Here is a 6,877-nt window from a genome sequence, read left to right on the forward strand (position 1 = left end):
TAAGCACAGAATGGGGAAAGATCCCTCACTCAGAGAGGTGGGGCGGAGGGAAGAATACAGAGGCAAAGTAGATGAAGGCTTTGCAGAAGTGGTGAAAAATGTTAAAGAGAACAGAATATTGAAGAGAAATTATTTACCAGTAAAACAACCAGGGAAGAAAAGGGCATTTACCCAGAGAGGATTCAATAATTATGAGAGCTTGGAACCTTCCCTATCAAGGGAAGTATGAGGAGGAACAAGTGATTAGTATGGCTGGAGGATAGAACATCCTTATCCACAGCTACACTTATCAAGACTCTTTGTTTCTACCTCAAAAATAACTCTGGAATGTGGCTGATATCTCTAATTCCATCTCCACTGCAAAATTCAAGTCAAGCCACTGTCATTTTAATCTGAACGTTTGCTATAGCTTCCTTAATGAGTGCTTCTTCTGCAATTTTTACTCTCACTAAGAATAATCTTTAAAAAATAATCAGGGGACTTGCCTGGGGGTCCAGTGGTTAAGACTCTGTGCTCTCAATGCAGAGAGCATGGGTTTGATTACTGGTCAGGAAAATAAGATCCTGCATGCCGCACAGCCAAAATATAAATAATAATAATAATCAGATGGAGTTATTCCCTAATTTGACTCTGTTAAATGTGGCTTCTGTCTGTCTCCTGTTCACATTCTCCTTTGCATTTATCTTGACTCTATTAGTTAATTAATTTGTTCACCTTTCTTTTTCAGTTAGCCTCACTGGACTTTCTAAGGAGAAGCCATGCTTGTTGATATGCCTACTGTTTGGCACAGAGTAGAAAAAACAAACAAGGAAAGATGGAAAGGAAAGGCAAAGAAAAGGAAAGAGAGAAAAAGAAAGATATGGGATGACTAAATATAATGTGAATGAGATCCTGGGATGGAAAACAGGTAAACTAAGGAGATCTGAATAAAGAATGGACTTTAGTTAATAATGTACTAATATTGCTTTATTAACTGTGACAAATGTACCATACTCATGTTGACTAAAAAAAGATGTACAGTTTGAGAGTTGTGAGTTAAGTTTTATTTGGGGCAAAATGAGGACTGGAGCCTGGAAGGCAGCAACTCAGATAGCTCTGAGAGACTGCTCCAAAGCGGCAGTGGGGGAAAGTCAATATATAAGGTTTTGGTGAAGGGGAAGTTCAATACCATGAAGCACTCACTTTACAGAAGGTTTTTTTGCCAGTCATGAGGGTCTGATGTCACCATGAAGGGATTTAGTGTGTCTCTAGATATGAGGAGATGCAAGGATTGAGATCTTAAAATCTGTTCTAAAAACATCCAACTATCTAAAGGCCTGTCCCACCAGATTCCCTGGAGCACAGAGTGCCTCACTCCACTCTGAACCCCCTCAGGGGTTGTTGAAGGTCAACAGCTATAGCAGCATGGGGTTCAATCTCCATAGAGGCAGATGGCAAATGCCTTTGTTGTTCAGTCATTGGCAATGCTCTTGGTAAGTGCCAATTTGTAGTTGACACTCACGTAAAATGTTAATAACTGGGTTCAGAGTATATGAAAATCCTCTATACTATCTTGGCAATTATTCTATAAATCTACATGTATTCTGTATTTTTTTGATGTGGACCATTTTAAAAGTCTTTATTGAATTTGTTACAGTATTTCTTCTGTTTCGTGGTTTGATTTTTTGGCCGTGAGGCATGTGCGATCTTAGCTCCCCAACCAGGGATTGAGTTCACACCCCCTGCATTGAAAGGCATAGTCTCAACCTCTGGACCACCAGGGAAGTCCCTAAATCTACATATATTCTAAATTAAAGGTTTATTAAAAAAAAAAAAAAAAGAAAGGAGGAGAAAATAAAGAGGAAAAGTTGGCAATATGAAGCTGGGAAAGTAGGTAGGATTTAGTTAAGAAGCTTCTCATAAATTGTGCTGGTAAGTTCGATTTGTATTTTAGAAAAGATAACTCTAAATGCAAGAACTGACAAACCTTATCTTAAAGTACTGGATAGCCAGTGTTAGAATTGTGAGCTAGGTTAATTTCCTAGGACTATTGTAAAAAAATTACCACAACCCAGTGGCTTAAAATATCAAGAAATCTTTTTTTTTTCCCCCACAGTTCTGGAGACCTGAAGTCCAAAATAAAGGTGTCAGCAGGACTGCATTCTTTCCAGTGACTCTTGGGGGCGGGGAGATTCTGTTCCTTGTATCTACTGGTTCCTGGTGACTCTAGACATTCCTTGCCTTCCTTGGCCACATCATTCAATCTCATCCTCACATCACCTACTACTTTGTGTATGCCTTCGAAGTGTGTCTCTAACAAGGATGCTTATCAGTGACTTTACTGCCCACTTGGATAATCTATGATGTTGTGATCCTTTCTTTAGTTACGTCTACAAAGATGCTTTCCCGAAAAAAGGTAATATTCACAGGTTCCAGAGATGTGGAGGTGAACACTTCAGGTTCAATCCCTGGATTGGGAAGATCTCCTGTAAATGAGAGCTCGCTCCAGTATTCTTGCCAGGATAAGCCCATGGGCAGAGGAGCCTGGAGGGGCTACAGTCCATGGGGTCACAAAGAGTCAGATATGACCAAAGCAACTGAACATGCTCACATGCATATCTTTTGGAGGGCCATCATTCAACCCACTGCATGGCTACCCGGTCTCTTTAGAAACTGCTCAGTTCTGCAGCTGTGACACCAAAGCAGCCATAGACAGTGTGCACATAAATGAATGTGGCTGTGTCCTAATAAAATCTTATAGACTGTCATTGTTTGGGCCATAAGCCATGGTTTGCTGACCCCTGATGGCAGTGCAAAAGAACTGGAAGGCAACAAACAAAGGCAGTTAATTAAGTCAGGAGGGAATTCTAATGGTTGGCATTTAGGATAAGAAAGGTTTAAATGAGACAATGTCAGAGTTTAAGGGGAGAGGAAATTAACTAGTAATTAGAATCAGTAGGATTGGGTGATAAGACTACAGGGAGGGATCGTTAAAGTTCATTACAGAAGTGGCAATCATTGTTTCACTGAATAGGCTAATACTTTGGCTTTCATTTTTTTTGACCACTGCCATGAATAAGGCGGGATCCTTAGTTCCCTAACCAGGGATTGATCCCATGCCTTCTGCAGTGGAAGCACAGAGCCTTAACCCCTGGACCACCAGGGAAGTCCCCTTCTGACTTTTCAAAAGAACAACTTGTGACTTTTCTACTTTTATTAGTTGAAAAATATTGCTTTTACCCTAGATTGGCTGAATCCGAAGACAAGGCAATTTTGTGTAACCCATACAGATAAGTAGTCAAAAATAGAAAGGATCAAAAGTATTAACAGATTTTACTGTGTAGCCAGAACCACAGTATATGGGAGGTTTTGAAGTCAGAGAAGACAACAGTTAGCCAGTTGGTTTATTTCTTACAAGGAACAAAGCAATGCTAGGAAGGATATCCTTTCCCATTAAACACACAGTGTGTAAACAGTCCGTCTCATCATGCAAAGAGTTGGATGGTTGAGATTATTAATTATAATTAATATTTATACATCTGTTCATAGTTTACAAAATTCTGACATGATGCATCATATCATTTGATCCTCATATTTCTAAGGTAGGGAAAGCAGGTATTATTATTACACCTGGAGTGAAGAACAGTTAACTGACATTTTCAAGATCACACAGACAGCAAATTCTGGCTTCTTGGCTCAAAATTCCCTACCTCTTAGGCGAGTTCCTTTTCAGTGTCTCTGAAGCTGGATCAGAGAGCTGTGACAGTGTGTGACCCCTCAAGCCGGGTGGTCAGCATGACCAGAAGGATAAAGATGAGATTAATGAGGTTCTTAACTAGGCAGTAAAGGTGGTCTTCCAGCTGTCCTTGGAGGGCAGATGGCTGAAGAAAAAATGCAGCCTTGAGAGCAAAAGCAGAAGATGACATGAGCAGGGATGATGAGAGAAACTGGACCCAGAGCTGTGTTACAAAAATTATGGCATGCAAGAGATAAAGCAGCAGTGTCATGAATGTAATCCAAGGAAGTGAGTGCCAAACTCACCACTGCAACAGTTACTGCAGAGTTTGTTAGCAACATACCATTCCATGTTCCAGTTCAGGAGTCTCCTAATTCAACCACTCTGGGTAGGGGTCCTGAAGGGTCCTCTTCCCACCCCAGGAAATCTGGTAGAGGATGTCCACCAAATAATCCAGGAGATAAAAGCAGCAGAAACATCTAGAGAGATTTGTGATGTTAGGATAGAAAAATGTTGGTAATAACTTCTGTTTTTAAGAAACAGTAGAAGGAGTCTAGGCCTCTTTTAGAGAATAATTAAATAAATTTTTTTTTTTGATATCTGCCTTGTGCATGGTACCAGGCCAAGTGCCAGGAGTATAGCAGTAAGTAAGAAATGAATACAGACTTGGTCCTTATACTCACAGAGCTTACTTTCTGCATTGGAGACTAATGTTGACTATTATTACATAACTGTATGTAGGTAAGTGCTAAAAAAAAAAAGTACAGGATGTCATAACAAGTGATAGGTAACAGAGGAGCTTGTCTCACTCTGGAGATCAGGCAAAGTTCCCCTGAGGAACTGGCAGGTGATTTCAGATCTGAAGGATGAGGTGGGTTGACCAAGAAAAGGTGGAGAGGAGAATAAAAAAGGTATCTTAGTTAGACAATTAATTACTTCAAAACTATTTATGGATAACATACAATGTGCCAGGTATTATTCTAGGCACTGGAAGGGGCAATAAAAAAAAAAATAAAGTTTCTGCTCTCATGGAACTTATATCCCAATTTGTGAGACAAAGAAAATGAAAAATAAACAGGAAACCATCTGATAATAATAATAGTGCAAGATTTTCAGTTCTCTCAGATAAACCTATTGACAATGCAATGCTAGTCAAAATGCCAGCACGATTTTTACTTTTTTAGAACTTGACAAACTAATTATAAAATTTATATGGAAACACATATAAAGAGAAAGTTTTAAAATATAAAGTTGTAAAAACTTTTATTACCAAATTCCAAGACTTACTCTAAAGCAACAATTAAGACAGTGTGGTATTGTCACAAGGGTAGACAAATAGACCAATGGAACAGGATAGAGTTCAGAGAGAAATTCACACTTAATATATATAGCAAAGATGCCACTGCATCCTTGCTGATGTCGTGGGGAAAAGGATATTCTTTTCAACATGTAGTGCCAGGTCAATTGAATACCCATGTAGAAAATCAACACTCAAAAATCAGTTCTTGTGTAAAGCGGAGGAATAATACTCCTAGAAGATAACATAGGAGAATATCTTTATGAACTTGGAGTTGTCCAAGATTTCTTAAACCAGTCACTAACCAAAAAAGGAAATATTGATAAATTGAACATCACTAAAATTAAGAACTTTTGTTACCAAGAGCGGAATAGGCAATGGCACCCCACTCTGGTACTCTTGCCTGGAAAATCCCATGGACGCAGGAGCCTGGTAGGCTGCAGTCCATGGGGTCGCTAAGAGTCGTACACGACTGAGCGACCTCACTTTCACTTTTCACTTTCATGCATTGGAGAAGGAAATGGCAACCCACTCCAGTGTTCTTGCCTGCAGAATCCCAGGGATGGGGGAACCTGGTGGGCTGCCATCTATGGGGTCGCATAGAGTCGGACACGACTGAAGCGACTTAGCAGCAGCAGCAGCAGCAGTTACCAAGAGACACTGTTAAGAGGGTGAAAAGACAAGTTATGGAGTGGGAGAAAATATTTGCAACATATGTAGCTGACAAAAGACATGCTTGGATTATGAAAAGGTTGCGTACAAATCAGTAAAAAAAAGGGGGGGGGGAGTGGCACAGGCATTTCACACACACCAAAAAATAAAAAATAAGAGATTATATAAAAGGACAATAAGCATAAGAAAAAATGCTGACTTCTTAGTAAGAAGAGAAATACAACTTAAAACCACAATTGGGCTGTATTGCATACCTACCAGAATGGTTGACATTTAAAAATTTTAACAATATCAAGAACTAGCTAGAATGTGGATCAATTAGCAGGGGATGTATACTGATACAATTATTTTGAAAAGTGGCCTGGTAGTGTGTGTTAAAACTGAATGTGTGCATGTTGTATGTCCCAGAGAGTCTACTTCTTGTTATAAGTGGTTTCTCCCTAGTAAGAAGACTGGTGATTATAATCTGAATAGCAACCTACTAAGAAAAATTAGTAGTAGAAATTGGTAAAGTTAAATGTTTCATTAAAAGTGCTTAAAATTTATGCGATTGTTTTCACATAATTACTTTGATTTTAAAGTCTCAATTAGAGTATGTTTAGGTATAACTAAGGAAAGGTTACTTGCATGTTAAGGTATGCTAGGTTATGATGTAATAACATTTTTCTCTCTTCCTCCACTCCTCAAATCTCGGTGGCTTAAAATAACAAAAGTTTATTATTTCTTGTTCTCATCAGTCTAGTTAGATGTTTGGCAAATGACCTTCCACACAAGGCTTCAGAGACCCAGGCTCCTCCTGCATTCTGACTCAGCTTTCCTGTGGATATTGAGTTCTTCCTGAACCCTCCGCATCTGGCCAGCCAAGGAGCAAAAGCAGAATATGGAGAAGGCATACTTTAAGCTGCCTTGATCCCAAGAGATTACATCTCTTCTAATTGTGTAATGAGATTTAGTCACTTGGTTCTAAAAGATACACTGGGGCTGGGAAAAGTAGTCAACTCTGCTGAGGAAGAGGAAACAAGTTTAGTCAGCCTGTAGTCAGCTCTGACATACCTGGAGTCCAAGACAGACTGTGTGGTCATTATGGGTGTGCACAGAAAGGAGCTGCTGGGGAATAGAAATTCTAACAGGAAGAGTTACAAAATGGTATTTTAACCAAGAAATCTGTCACATTCAAGGATATAAAAAAGAAA

At 39.3% G+C, this 6,877-nt stretch overlaps 1 long non-coding RNA gene across 2 annotated transcripts in view; it reads left to right on the forward strand.

Moving 5' to 3' along the window:
* LOC145504950 (uncharacterized) overlaps positions 1-6,877 on the forward strand; it is an 83,085-nt gene extending 76,208 nt beyond the window's left edge. Inside the window, exons 3-5 of one of the 2 annotated variants that reach the window (XR_014052630.1) lie at positions 728-907; positions 2,096-2,395; positions 6,422-6,877. This is a non-coding gene — a long non-coding RNA (uncharacterized LOC145504950). Of the gene's footprint in view, positions 1-727; positions 908-2,095; positions 2,396-6,421 lie in introns of those variants that run through there. The other variant, XR_014052629.1, reaches the window with a different exon arrangement.

Source organism: Giraffa tippelskirchi, chromosome 5 (genome assembly GCF_054371585.1).
Source record: "Giraffa tippelskirchi isolate mGirTip1 chromosome 5, T2T-mGirTip1v1.2.pri, whole genome shotgun sequence".
In the NCBI taxonomy this organism is placed as follows: Eukaryota; Metazoa; Chordata; class Mammalia; order Artiodactyla; family Giraffidae; genus Giraffa; species Giraffa tippelskirchi.